This window comes from Vulpes vulpes, chromosome 2, assembly GCF_048418805.1.
Source record: "Vulpes vulpes isolate BD-2025 chromosome 2, VulVul3, whole genome shotgun sequence".
Taxonomy (NCBI): domain Eukaryota; kingdom Metazoa; phylum Chordata; class Mammalia; order Carnivora; family Canidae; genus Vulpes; species Vulpes vulpes.
In genome coordinates, this window is record NC_132781.1 from 7143697 (window position 1) to 7157056 (window position 13360).

The 13360-nt window shown below is 49.2% G+C and overlaps 1 long non-coding RNA gene across 1 annotated transcript; it reads left to right on the forward strand.

The window, feature by feature from the left end:
- Positions 1 to 4137: 4137 nt before the first annotated feature.
- Positions 4138 to 12205, forward strand: LOC112920606 (uncharacterized). Its single transcript, XR_011997978.1, has 3 exons — positions 4138 to 4248; positions 7722 to 7913; positions 9845 to 12205. It is a non-coding gene; the product is annotated as an uncharacterized lncRNA (long non-coding RNA).
- The last annotated feature ends 1155 nt before the right edge of the window (positions 12206 to 13360 follow it).

Below are 13360 nucleotides of genomic sequence, written 5' to 3' on the forward strand. Positions count from 1 at the left end.
TATGTGTGCACACCTCTATCCAGCGCTTTCCACACAGCGTCCTAATTATCAGCTGGCTTGTGTGTCTTCCTGTGCTTGGCTGTGAGCTCCTCGCACACAGATGTCCTCAGCCATCCCTGTACCTCCAATTCCCAGCACCCAGTAGGTGCTTAACAACATTTGAGTGCACGCATGTCTGAAAGCCATTTGTAGACCGTAAAGCACCAACCCCCTTTGGAGCACGGAGATGACGAGTTGATGGTGCTGTTGACAGGTTCTCTCCCCGCCGATGACCGTGTCGTCTTCCTCCGCCAGCTCACCACAAGATGCAGCCAGGTTCCCATGGGCCTGGTGGGCAATGCCTTCTGTTCCTGCCTATGAGTTTTAGGGAGATTCTCGTTGCTTCCACATGCAGCTGCTAGATTAATCTCTTGGAGTGTGCAGCCAGAGCTCTAAGCCGGATTCAGAACAGAAGTGGCTTGCACTGCTCCGCCACTTGCCAGCCGGGTAACCCGGGCAGGTCTCCAGCGCGCCGGAAGCCTGCTTTCTCATTTGCAACCTGAAAGTGCCCCGGACCACGTCTCATCTCAGTGCGGAGGCTGTGTCACCGGGGGGCCAGGGAGCACTTGGGTGTCAGCTAGATGTTCACAAACGCCACGGCCTCATCCGCGAGAAGCCTGGGCCTGGGCCCAGGGAGGGCCAGGGGATCAGTGATCAACAGCAGCACGGCTGTGACAGGGATGAAGCTCGGAGCAGAACCAATCTGCCTTTAAAATTCCAGGCCAGCGGTGTGTGCTTTGGATAAAGTTCAGGTAATTGTGCCTTCAGCTTGTCTCCTCCCCCTCCCCCGCCTCTCCCCTGCTCTAGCTGACAGAGTTATAATAATTGGGTGCCGCTGCTTAAACTCATCAGCTCCAGCTTCCTGAAAGGAACGTTGCAATTAGCAGTCCTCACCCTGTAATAAAGCCTTTAATATCCACTTTCATGGTTCATATTGCAGTCATTCAGGCCTGTCCCCTTGCACACAGCCTGTCAGGCGGCGGGGCTGGGTGCCCACGAGGGAGCTGCCCCACTGAATGGCTCGGCAAACAATCGCTCCAAAAGCCCAGCAATCCGGGCCAGGCAGCTGGGGAATGGCGCCGGGAGACGAGAAGGGATATTTCTGCCCTCCAGGGTTCTGGAAGGCCGACCGAGGGGGTGGGACGGACAAGGAAGATCAGCCTTCCAGCAGCTCTCTGAGCCTCTCAGGGATGCGCTCCTCCCAGAGTCATGTTTCTTGCCGCTGCTAGAGATTTTTTAAAGAGAAGCAAAACAGGTGGAGGTGGTATTGGGGCTGGTAATGGAAGATTCTGGATCCCATGTCTGAGACTGTGTGCACCTGCTGGGGCGAGTCACGGAAGTAGGTGGGGGAGGCTGTCTCTGGATGGTGACAACACGGTGGGCAGCAGCCTCAGGTGGAGCCTCTGACCGCTCTCGCCTAGCAGTGGCCATCCCAGAAGGCACCCGGCCTGCCCTGGGAAGAGCATCCCCTCCACCGTGTGACAGGCTCATGATCGGTCTCTCACTTACCCGGGGGTCAATTTATGAATATTTAATGACCACTAACTATGTGCCAAGCACGAAGATAAGTAAAGTATAGACCATAGTTTGAGGAACCAGACCCCCCCCCCCAAAAAAAACCCAGTTGTGATATGTATGGTAGCGAATCCTAGCGGTTGGCATAAAAGTAGCCTGGGCTTCCTGGAGGAAGTTTTTTCCCAAAGGGGCCATGACGACATTCCATCCCACATGCTCTCTCAGAACTTAGCCACTCCCTGATTAAGAGGAAGAGTCTGGGGGCGCCCGGGTGGCTCAGTGGGCCAAGCGCAGGACTCTTAACTTCAACTCAGGTCATAATCTCAGAGTCTTAGGATCGAGCACTCAGGCTCTGCACTCAGCAGGAAGTCTGCTTAAGATTCTCTCTCCCGCCTCTCCATTCCTCTCTCTAAAATAAATAAATAAATAAATAAATAAATAAATAAATAAATAAATAAATTTAAAAAGATTTTATTTATTTATTCATGAGAGACACACTCACACACACACACACACACACACAGAGAGAGGCAGAGACACAGGCAGAGGGAGAAGCAGGCTCCATGTAGGAGCCCGATGTGGGACTTGATCCCAGAATTCCAGGATCATGCCCTGAGCCGAAGGCAGATACTCAACCGCTGAGCCAGCCAGGCATCCCAATAAATAAATCTTAAACAAACAAACAAACAAACAAGAGAAGTCTGTGTCCCCTTCCCTTGAAACTGAGCAGGACCTTGTGAAAACCCCAACAAGTATAAGGGAGCAGAAGTGATGCTGCCTGACCTCCACGGCTAGGTTATGAAAGGCCAGTGAAGCTTCTATTGACTTCTCTCTTGGGGAGCTCATGCGTCGGCACTGCTGCCATGCTGGGAGGAAGCCCAGGCCACGTGGAGAGGCTGACAGCCCTCCCTAAGGTCCCAGCTGACAGCCAGCACCAACTCTCCGACATGTGAGAGAGCTTGCAAGGTGACTCCAGCCCCAGCCATCATCTGCTGGCAGCCACATTAGAGACGGTGAATGAGGACCAGCTGTCTGAATCCGGCCAAACCCAGAACTGTGAGATGTAGTAATAAGATGACTGCTGTTGTTTTAAGTTGCTGAGTTTGGGGTGATTCATGACATAACAAAAATAACAGGAATACTGCTTCTTGAGGTACAACAGACGCTGACCAGATGGTGGATGAGTGGTGGTCCAGGCAAAAGGAAGAGACATGCAAGGCACAGAAGCCTGAGCTAGATCCTCACAATTAGAGACCTACAGGAGCTGGTGCCTGCTGGGGAGGGCGGTCGGGGGGAGGGCGATGCATGCAAGATGGGACCGCACAGGGTTGGGACTTCATCCCATACATCACAGGGAGTTATGGGGCTTTCAAGCAGGAGAAAGGCATGATCATCTCTGGATGTGGGGAAGAGGACCAGTAGCAATGTGCACAACAGAATGGAGATGGATGAGGCTTGTTCATTCGGCAAATATCTATTTCCCTCCACCCATGTGTCACCTCTGGGACAGCCCCATGGGGAGGACGAGCAGATAGGAGGCTCCTCTACAAATCCATTCCAGAAAGCAAGACAGCAGCAGTGAAGATAGGAAAGAGAGCCCTGGGGATAGGTAAAGTAGAGGATCAGGTTTATGGCCAGACAAACATGAGAGATGAAGAAGAAGAGGGATTCTAGAAAGCCCCTTGAGTTTCTGAATTGTGGGAGCAGAGGGATGCCGGTCCCTGAACCACAACACAGGAGAAGGAGGGTTGGGGAGGAAGATAAAGGGTTGCATTTGAGACACCGTGGTTTTTAAGTAGATAAAGATATCCCACAGGCATCTGGATTTACAAAATCCGGAGTTCAGAAAAAAGGACTAGGCTTTAAATACAGATAGGAGATTGTCTGCACCATCAAGCCACAGGAGGGCCATAAAATGGGAAGAGAGGAGCGCCACGGGCAAAATCTTGGAGAGAGAGCATGGGTGAGGGTGGAGAGAGGCAGAGGAGCTGGGGGAAGAGGCAAGGAGAAAGAGCAGGACAGGTGGGCGGCTGGGAGGGCGCCGGAAACCAAGGGACAAGGGACGGAGAGTGCATGGGAGGGAGGGGCGGGGATGCGGCACAAGCATATGGTGACAAGGTGGCTTCTGGACTCCTGTGTGTGTGCAGTGACAGGAGGGGCGGGGAGAAGACAGGCATTCCTCTCCAGAGAAGGAGTCCTTTGGGCAACCATCTGTCGGGGCAGGGATTCTTGACCACCAAGGGAAAGACCTGGCCCTGGTGACGAGCCACACCTCTCGTCTGAAGCGACCGGTGGGTAGAAAGCAGGGCAGCAGGGACGTGGGAGACCAGCTACCCCAGTCACCCAGCACGGGCACCATTCTACAGGTAAGGATGTTGCGATCCACAGGCCTTTGCTCCAAAAGACCCCTGGGTCCCAGATCCCCAGGCCGATGTTCTCATCCTGCTTCCCCATAGAAATCCCAAGAGTGCCAGCAAGGCTGAAATTTCTCCCCAGCTGGCTCCTCTTGGTCTTGGGGTGATTGCTCTAGCTCAGGCACCTTTCCCCTCCACCCCCCCCCGCCACCCTTCCATCCTTCTCCAGCACGGGATGGGCTTCTCCTGCTCTGGCTTCTGCGGCAACCGCCTCCTCCCCACCTTGTTGGGCCATCGGAGCTCCAGTCCTCGCCCCTCCAGCTGTCATCAGCTCACAGAGGTACCAGAGTGGGCGGTGGTGGGCTCAGGAAGGCGGAGGGAGGAGACTGGAGGGGGTGAGGGGGCCAGTCAAGAAAGGGCATCAGGTATGTAAAGCTGCAGTGCTCTCCCGGGACGCCCCCTCCACCCGCCCACCACCACACTGCCTGTCCGCCTCCCACCTTCCTTCCCCAGCACCATGGAACCAAACTGCATTAAGGGAAGGCAGGCAGGTGCTTAGCGTCTCTAATGTGTTCCATTACAAATGCTCCACAATAAGGTAATTATGTTAGAAAATAATAAACGTGTCAGTCTTTCTGGAAATATTTTTACTTCTAGCGAGGGGGAAATAGCACTATTGTTTTTCAAGTGCATCTCTGCTCCTGTACATATTAATTAACTGCGCTCCGGCTCCACCACCTCACGGCATTTGTATTATTCATAAACGTCTTGGGGCTGCAGTAACTTATGTACTCCCCTCCTCAGCTTGGAATCATTTTTTAATTTCAAGTTCTTTTTTGACTAATTGCACTTGTGGTTTGTGCCTCCTGTACCAGAGCACCATTCCCTGTTTTTTTTTCCCCACGCTCTCTTCTTTTCCTTCTCCCTCTGCTTCTCCTAGGGTCTCAGGTTTACGGGATCCTTGTTGGGTCCCCAAAAGAGGCATATTTGGACTTTGGGTTGGCGGGGAGTGTCTAGGGGAATTCTGGGAACCTGCATTGGCTGCTCCCAGCGATGGTCTCAAACCTTCCTCCTCCTTTCCATCCTCCCCTTACTCCTCCTTACACCTCACCTCATCCCTTTCAAGGAAACCTCCCAGAATTATTCCACACCTCTCATTAGTTCTTTACTTCGCACGTCCCCTTGCACTTCCAAAAAAAAAAAAAATGAATAGACTTTACTAGTTCAGCAGTTTTCAGTTTATAGAAAAATCGAGTGAAAAGCACAGATTTCCCCTATACTGTCTGACTACACCCCTATTTCCCCTGTTACAAACACCTTCACTAGTGCAGTATATTTGGTGCAGTTGATGAACCAAAATACATAATTATTTTTTAAAGTCCATAGCTTTCATCAAGGTTCAGTCTTTTTTTTTTTTTTTTGAAAAGATTTATTTACTGATTATTTTGAGAGAGAGAGAGAGAGAGAGCACATGCGAGCATTGGGAGGAGGGACAGAGGGAGAGGGAGGGAGAGAAAACTCAAGCAGACTCCCACTGAGCATGGAGCTCCATCCTATGACCCTGAGATCATGACCCGAGCTGAAATCAGCAGTTGGATGCTCAACAGACGGATCCATCTAGGTGCCCTGGGGCTCATTCTTTGCGTTGTACCTTCTATGGTTTTTGACACAGGCGTTATGTCTTGCATCTACCATCACAGTCATGCACAGAATAGTCCTGCAGCCTGAAGAGTCCCCTAAGCTCCACCTATTCTTCCCCTCTTCTCTGCCCCCTACTCTTGAACCCCTGGCAACCACTGATCCTTTTTTTTTGCTGTCTCCATAGTTTTGCCTTTTCCAGAATGTCATAGGGTAGGAATCTTATAGTCCGTAGGCTTTCCAGATCCCCTCACACTTCATGATTCGAGTCTTCTTGAGTTGGTGGTGTATAGAGTCTGCCCCCGTCCCAGGCTATGGACTCCAAAGGAGCAAGAACCATGTTGGCTTCATGGAATCTTCCTAGCTCTCCCTGGAAATATGTAGATGCACACTGGGATGTTGTAGACAGATGCACGTCCACCCTGCACTGGATGGTTAGGCCAGATGGCCTTCAAGATCTGAGCTTCTAAAAACAAACCAGGTGCCTGGAAACATCTTGCCCTAGATGCTCATCAAGTCCACCTGGAACAGGATGTATAGGGTCCAAGAGGGTGGTCCCAGCTCAGGATGATTCCTGAGTGTCTGTCTGCTTCTGATTAGTCTGAAGGTATAGGCAGCGATGTTTAGTCCTCAGAGAGGAATTGGTGGTGACATAGTTCATTTACAGGGGAGTAAGTGGGTTGGTGATTGTAACTGAGTTTTCTTGATCTAATAAAAGCACGAGGTTCTCTGGCTGTACACAAATACACCCCTGCTGCCCCATCTCTCTCTTCCTTTCCCTGAATATTGTTTATTGACAATATCTCTGGAAGGGGCAGTATTTCTGATCAAGCCAGATGTCTCCTCCTTGGTCCCAGCAGGTAAGGAGAAAACTGCTCTAGAAGCAGCCATTCCTCCACATTTTGTTTTTAGCCAAGATTCTAGAGAACCTACAGGCCTGCAGGCCTGGTTCCATTCTTTCCCCAGGATGATGACAAATCCTTCAGAGTTGAAACATCTCTGGAGACCAAGTGTGATATTATTCTTACTTGTCCATTTCAGGACCTCCTGGTTGAGAAAGTCTTCCCGACTGAAATCTGTATCCTTTAGACAAAAACTAAAGTATATCATCATTCGTTGCTCTGCTCGCTCAGGGGTAGAGACAATGGCTGAGTGGCGGTTGACAAGGTACCGAGAGGACTGTGACCCAGGAATTCAACTTAGCGGGTAGATCTAAGATATTCAGATTGTGCAAATACCAGGAAAACATCTGAGACAACTATCTTTGCAGCAGATCCCGAGAGAGAGTCCCATGCCTGGGTTGGAACAGTTCTGGAGAGCAGGGTTGGTGAGCTCCGGCCCCAGGCACACACGGTCCTCTCTCTCCCCTGATCAACCCTCAGCCCCTCCTGAGTCAACAGTGTTGGCTACAAAGGTGCCGATTTGAAGCCTGGGGGGTGATTCTGTCCCAACTGACTCAGGATAGTGATTCAAAATAGATGGTGCTTTTTCTGGGCTTTGAAAGCCTTTACCTCTGGGCAACTTCTCCAAGTCTTCTTCTGGTCTCTCACTAATGCTTTTGTTTTCACATAAGGAATTAAGTTCTGGACAATGGCTGAGACTTTGGATCAGATGTATTTTGGTCAGTGTCCTCAGAGTCTCTATATCAGAGGACACATGGAGGCTAAATAAAGTCCTTCAGGCTGTGGGCACACACTGCCACTACCCGTCTCTTTGGGTTGGAGTGTCTGGATGAGGCTCCCTCCCACCCACAGAGATTGGATTACAAGTGGCAAGAATCCACCAGGAACAACTTCTGGCCGAGCAGCCACTGCAGCTGGGAGGGAAGAGGGCCACCCCCAGTCCTGGTGTGTATAGCTCCAGCTGCCTTGCTGCATCAGGGCCCCAGCTGGTGCCCGCCCCTCTGGGCCCCTGGCCAGTCCCAGCCCGACACCCTCCAGCTCCGCCCGGCTGGCTCCTCTGCAGCCATTTCTGGGAGGAGGTGGGGGAGTAGGGATGGGAGCCACAATACCCATCCCCGGAGCCCCTACACCATCCCACTCGCTCACAAGGTGAGGGGTGAGGTGTCCTCACCCCCTTGGCTCCCAGGTATGATTTGGGTCCTCCATCCTCACTTGGTCTGGGTGCCAAGCTTAGAGCATCATTTGCATCTACTTCTCGTTTGCTCCTGCACAGCTGCTTGCCAAGCCAGCCGCGTGGGAGGAGACCCTCTGTGAGCAGAAGCCCATTCCGGGGCAGATGGACAGGGACTCGAGTGGAGTGAGGAGTCGCCCTGCGGTAGGCATGGCCACATGTGGATCTGCGAGTTCGCCATTGTGCCGCAGAGGACAGCCCCTCAGCTTCTAAGCCACAGATCCCAGGACTCAGGTGGGACCTAGGTGGGACTCAGGTGGGACTCAGCTACTTTCAGGTTTTGTGGATTTCAGGCGATGTAGGCTCCTCGAGCCCCCAGGCTTCTCACCCCTAAAGCCTTGTATGAATGTTGTGAAGATAAAACGAGACACTTGTCGGTAGAGGCTCTTGCTGGATCTTGGTCAATAGTAGCTGCTCAAATAGTGTCCGTTCCTTTCGACTGCCTTCTTCTGAGGCTGAAATAACACCATTTGTCTTCTTATCCACTGTTCTGTCCTTCCCTCCTTCCTGCATTTCCCTTTCCTTCTCTCTCCTTGCTCTGAGTCACCTTCTTAGCATGGAGACTTTGTATTTCTCATGCATTTCACTGAGCAGTAGAGCTTTGCTGCTCCATCTATTTTCTTACCCAATAAATGTTTATCAGATGGATACTCAGCAGCGGGCCACATACTGGGCACTTGGGTCACACTCATAAGAAAGCTAAGCATGCTTCCCACCCATGGAGAAATTACAGTCTGCTGAGGAAGGCTGATGTTATACGAGTCATTTTCATAAAGAATGAAAATTAGCATCACTCGGCGTGAGGCTCTAAGTCTGGTCCAGGCAATCAGGAAAGGCTTCCCTGAGGAGGCAGCACCTAAGGGGAGTCTGAAGCCTGGGGAGCTCCCTCTAACCCATGCGTGTTGTCTTCCGCTGTAGGCCCTGGTTTCATTATCCTCATCAGATTCGCCACCTCTGCTTGTTTATTTATGTATTCACGCTCACTTTATCTTCCAAAGGATTCCTGGCACTCACACATAACTCCATGAAGTAGAAAAATATAATAAAACATTGAGACCAAGGAAAATAAAGAAACCTAAGTTCAGGGGCAAAGGCAATATGCTGCTGCTAGAATGACGAGGACCTATATGTTACTAAAATTGCACCGCGCATTTAATTCTGCACATCTGAGCAGCTGATGCCAAAAGACAAATCAGTTACAAAATTCTCATTGTCCTTCACACCTCATTTTTCAAGAAAATAAAACTTTTATGGGATGGATCTTCATATGGTGGATGCTGAGCAAGAGACACCACCAACTCTATCATTTCTAGAACAAACTCAGTAACAGAAGTTGTGGGGATGGTTCTTAATGGTCTTTAAATGTAGGCAAAGGGGTGGGGGATCTCTGGGTGGCTCAGCAGTTTGGCACCTGCCTTCAGCCCAGGGTGTGATCCTGGGGTCCCGGGATCGAGTCCCACATCGGCTCCCTGCATGGAGCCTGCTTCTCTCTCTGCCTGTGTCTCTGCCTCTCTCTCTCTGTATCTCTCATGAATAAATAAATAAAATCTTTAAAAAAATAAAATAAATGTAAGTCAAGGGGTCATTCAGAGACCAGACAATTAATTCTAAGACCTGGAAATAATCTGATCTAATCTAGGGCAAAAGGGTTCTCAATCTGCTGACATCAGAATCACCGGGAATGCAGATCCTCTCTCCTGAGGATTCTGGCCAGCAGGTGTAGCTTCTAACTTCAGAAGTTCCCCAGCAGTTTCTGACTCAGAGCCAATGTCAAGAAACACTGATGGCTACCAGGGATCACTGTTCCTTGAAGGCCCAGGACCCTATAAGGAGCTCTGGGGTTCTATTCAGTGACCTCTGGGCTCCCCAACCTGGCTCTTAGAAAAGCCAGCACTTGGGGCCAAGACAAACCACAGGTGCCCAGACTCTTCCTTTAACCCATTGCCCAGTCAAGGACTCTCCAAGGAAGGAGATGCCCATGGAAGGCATAGGTTGGCGAAGTGGAAGCAACGCGATGATGTTTTTCATTAATGTCCTTTAGTCACAATGCAGAGGAAAGGAGTAGATCAGCTGAGCCAGGCCGAGCATCTCTTTTTCTTAAGCTAATTAATTAAACCACAGGTCTGTCCAGGCTGAGCTGTTTTTTTTTCTTTTTCCTTCTCCAGGGCTGGAATGTCAGATCTTCCCACTGTGGAGGGAGGGGAGCGGGTTCTACACACACTCGGCAGCGAGAGGGAGAGCATGAGCCTGACATCTGTGCTGCAGGGTGCTCTGGGAGAGGAGGAGACAGAGGCAGAAGAGTGCTGGCCCTCCTGGCTGGCCCACAGAGAAGGGGAGCTGATGCCCATGCTGGGTGAGCCACCCCTGCAAGCACATTCTTTACACAGAATGACTTGCCCCAGAAGAGGGAGATGAACTGTAAATTCCTTATTATGAGGACAACAGCCACCTCCAGCAGGGCAGTTCTGCTTTCCTGGCCTTATATCTGGGGTTGCTCAAGAGTTTCTTAAGATCTCATTTGAAACAGGGGTTTCCTCAGCTAACACAAGAACTAAAACACAAAACAAAACTAACCCCTCGTCAAATGCTGAAGCCAGTGATTGAGACAATGAACCGTAAGCTGTTCAGATGAGGCTTTGTGACTATTATTTTTCCCAGCCCAACTTTTGATCAAACTTGATCCAGCAGACAGTTTGGGCCTCTGTACTTTAATAGGGTAGGGCTCTGGGGTGTAAAATTCTCTCTGTTGCTAAGTAAGAGTGATTCAGATGCGTTGAACAGTCAACCAGGAAACAAAACAAAACCATGTACCAACATTTTGAGAAAAATCAATCAACCAGATGTGCGCCTTGGTGTTTATGATGGGTTGAAGCATGTCCTCCACAATGAATGTGTTGAAGTCCTAAGCCTCGTATGTTGTGAATGTGACCTTATTGGAGATAGGGTCTTTGCAGATGTAATTGATTTAAAATCAGGCCATCCTGAGATATAATCCAATGGCTGGTGTTCTTGTAAGAAGGACATTTGGACACAGACATACACACAAAGGAGGAAGCCATGTGAAGATGGGGCAGAGAATGGAGTGAGGTGGCCACAGCCAAGGCCACAGCACCTGGGGCCACCAGAAGCTGGAAGAGGCAAGGGAGGATCCTCCCCAAGGAGCTTCAGAGGGAGCACTTTCTTGCCAAGGCTTTGATCTTGGACCTCTAGCCCGAAGTTCTAGACACTAGAACTATAAGATAATAAATTTCTGTTGTTTTAAGCCACCCAATTTGTGGCACTTGTTAAGGCAGTGCTGAGGCACTAATACAAAATTGTTTTTGTGAAGAGTAAAGCCTTCAGTCAAAAATGTCACCTGAAGGGCACGCCTGGGTGGCTCAGGGAGTTAAGCATTTGACTCTTGATTTTGGCTCAACTCGTGATCCCAGGTTCGTGAGATCGAGCCCCCATATTGGGCTCTGCACTCAGCAGGGAGTTTATTTGGGATTCTCTCTTTCCATCTGCCCCTTCCCTCACTCTTGCACTCTCTTTTTCTCTCTCAAATAAATAAATAAATCTTTTTTTTTTTTTAATGTCACCTGAATAGACAGTATCCCATAGAAGTATCTACAGAAGCAGGTACTCCATCGGCAAGGTCAGAATTTTTCCTAGGAAACCTTCCATGCTATAGTCCGTGGGGCTAATTATAAGCATTCAGACACTTGCTTCTTCCAGGAACTCGGTAGGATTATATATCCCACCCAGGTAGTCTCATCACATGACTTGTTTTGGTCAGTGAATTGTGAGCAGAAGTGATGTCTGTTATCTTAGAGTGTGTGTCTTGTCATGTTCTCTTTTCCCTCAGCTCAGAAGGTGTCCTGGCAGCCTGGCTCCTAGATTGGGATGATGACCATGTGGAGCTGAGGCTCAGCTCGGCTACATGTGTGTATAAACTGAGGGAGACATAAATCCTCATGTTTTTAAGTGACTGAGGTTTTCAGGGTTGTTTGTTACAGCAGCATGACTTATCCTGTCCTAGCTAAATAATCTGGCTCTATCCTGGCAGATGAACGTCTGAGGTCCCAAGGCTTTATGTGATGATTGGGAATGGCTGTTTTTCAAAGCAGGAGTTACCAGATACTCACTATGGTCATAGATAAATCTCCAATGAAAATCATATTGCATCTGATCTCAAGGGTGGAGCTACTTATAAATCCTACAGGCAGTTATAACGCATCCTACATAACAAAAAAATGAACCTGTAATATAGAGTTACTAGAATATAAACCCATCATGTTGGGCAGGTGGTAGGCACATCTACCTGCGACAAGCTGCTTCGTTTTACAGTGGTTATTCCTAAGCCAGTTAAGCTGACAGGAGTTAAGTAACAAGCTGCAGTCGGTTGTATCTACTTCTGCCCTGTGACAATGAAGTGATACCATAACAAAAAGGAAGCCACTGATCTTTTTTTCTATTTTCTGTAACAAGAGGACATGCCTCCAGCTAATCCAAAAGGAGTTTCAAATCATTAAAATATATATTCAAAAGGAAGAGGCCAGAGCACAGTCCTGTTTCACATTGCTCAGAATTATCACCAGATCTGCTGGGTGTCTGACACTTAGAGTATTACTAAGCCACCTACGTTAAGCTCATAACTGTTGGCCAATAACCAACTCCTTCCATGAAGTCAGAAGTCATGGCAGGCCAATAAAGCTGCAAACGGTCTGAGGTTTTTCTTATCAGATTTCTCCAAGATGAAAAAGGGTGTCAAAGTGATGAAGACTAGAACATCCTGTTGATTTCCCTTCTGCCTCTCTGGGACAATTATTGGTTTGAGAAACCTAGATTTATAGTGTATCTAGCAACCTATTAAATCTGTAGTTTTAGGGAGAGCAGTAAACAGACACTTTTTTAAATGGTAGAGATAGAATTCCTATATTCACTCATACACTAGCAATAATGAAGATAAACAGGTTGGTACAAAGTCCCTTACCAAATTCAACCTAAGGTAACAAAGTTCTCTAATCTGCCCTGTAATTTCTTAACTGCAGCTCTACCTAGAAACACATTTAAATTATGTAATTTGGGGTTTACTTACAAATGGACTATTTTCCAAGGTGAAGGCAGAGTGAATGGGAACTAGTAACTCAGGACTGGAAGCAGTGGAGCTGTTACCACCCAAAGCTGAGAGGACAAGGGGAAGGAACAGTCCATAATTCAGAAGTGACATACTGTGAAAGAGGCTATCACAGGAAGAGCAATGTCCTTTTGTGGTGGGACCCAGCCACCCTGAGATGACCCTACAGGGTGGTGGCCAGAGGAATGAAGACTTGGCCTCACTCTCCTCCCTCCCTTTGATCTGTGGCCAGACTCCCTCCGTTGAATCCAGCTGAAAACCACAGAGCCCATGGGAGCTCATGGGTGTAGTCCACTCAGATCAACCACCCAGGGCCAGAATGGGGTGCAGAAGGTGGCAGGGCGTTGGATTTGGAGCACAAATAGATGACCCACCTCATACACCATCCACATTACTTGTCTATTATAACGGCTTCCTTCCCACATTTCCTTTCCACTCTTCAGGGTGCTATGTGCACATGCGTGCGTGGGTGTGTGTGCACATAGGCACTTATGTGCATGTGCCTTTGTTTTGGTAAACCTGACTCTGGAGTGGCAAGATCCCTACAGGCCCAAGTGTGGAATTG